Raw genomic sequence first — 1,639 nt, forward strand, 5'->3', positions numbered from 1 at the left:
TGAATAAATAACAAAAATATTAATATTAATGATCTCGTCAGCTCTAACAATAACAGGGACTAAGAAGTCCGAAAATCAGTTACAAAATTTGTGATAATTAACAGTCACAGAAAAGAGCCTTGTTGCGTTTAACAGGCACAAAATTTACAAGAACACGATTTGTTCCGATCATTTACACTATATGGGATTCTGCGCTCGCAAAATACCATAGTCCAGCTTCGGAGTGGCATCAATAATTGGCGCACTTAAGTTCACCTTGGTTTCCCATTTTCACACGAGGCAAATGCCGAAGCTGTACCTTAATTAAGGCCACGGCCGCTTCCTTCCACTTCCTAGGCCTTTCCTATCCCATCGTCGCCATAAGACATATCTGTGTCGGTGCGACGTAAAACAAATAGCAAGTTCCACCTGACAACCTATTGGTTGCCCTCACATTAACATATTTATACACAGTTACCGGATGTGAGCTTATCTATTACTCAACAATTATAGGACTAACATCAGAAAAACTTTACGCCCAGAAATAAATATACAGGGACATGATTGCCCACACTAATTGGCCTTAGTGTACAAAAAAGAAGGTTGCACATGATCGGCCACAAACAACAGGCTAGGAGGCGAAACACTTGCCCTCCTTATAGAAATAGTTAAAACCCTGAGTGGGTTTATGGCCCAGAGATACAGAGGCTAATCCTATACTATACCGGGGTGACTAAATGAGAAACATTAATGCCAAACAAGGTTTAAGAGGTTTTGAAAACTTTAGTAACCCCATGCAAGGTTGAATGGGAACCGACAGAGTGTCATCGCCGTTTTTTCCCTTACATCACCTATTTCCAAGTAGGGAATAAAACAGAGTCCTCAGACTTGCCGAAATTCTACATTTAAACCGCCAGATTTAGAAGTTTACATTACATAAAAGAGGTTGAAACCTTCTCCTCAAACTATCACACGTCTATGAAAATTCTGTCATTGCCTTGAGTCGCTGGGCCTTCCTAACGCAGGCTGCACCCTTGCCTCCTTGGGACACGCCGCACCTCTGAATTTCGGATGAACCGAGCATGCCTTTACCGCCTATGTTAGGAAGCACTGTCTGTCTGTTAGGTCATCAGCCCAGAGGCTGGTTGGATCCTCAAATAGCACCACCAAAGGTTATGTGGTTATAAGGAAACCGCAAAAACCATTGGCAGCACCAAAATGAGGCGTACTAGGCAAGACGAGGAGTGAGGTAGTTTGCCATTGCTTTCCTCACTGGGTCAGAAAGTGCTATTGCAGCACGACTGAGCCTATGAGCAACACCTTTCGTAACACTCAGATGCAGTAGTCGGGCTCTGGATGCCATTACTCAGCACCACCCATACCCCAGCAGCTTCCATATTGTCACAGCCATGGATGAGACTGGGACTTCGGTGAAAGCTACACTTTACTCTGGCCTGTGCCAAGAGATGGATACAAAAGTACTGTATCCATCAAGAAATGGCAGCACTAACACAGTGAAAATATAAGAAGTGCGTTATTTAAATGCGAGGGTTGTAAATAAAGTAGAAGCAACGTAGTCCAGACACTCGCAGGAGATCGGGCATGCGCAAATAGGATGTGTAATATGCATCTGACAGGCATTCAGTTGGGAGTGTTGTTG

Source organism: Anabrus simplex, chromosome 5 (genome assembly GCF_040414725.1).
Source record: "Anabrus simplex isolate iqAnaSimp1 chromosome 5, ASM4041472v1, whole genome shotgun sequence".
Classification (NCBI taxonomy): domain Eukaryota; kingdom Metazoa; phylum Arthropoda; class Insecta; order Orthoptera; family Tettigoniidae; genus Anabrus; species Anabrus simplex.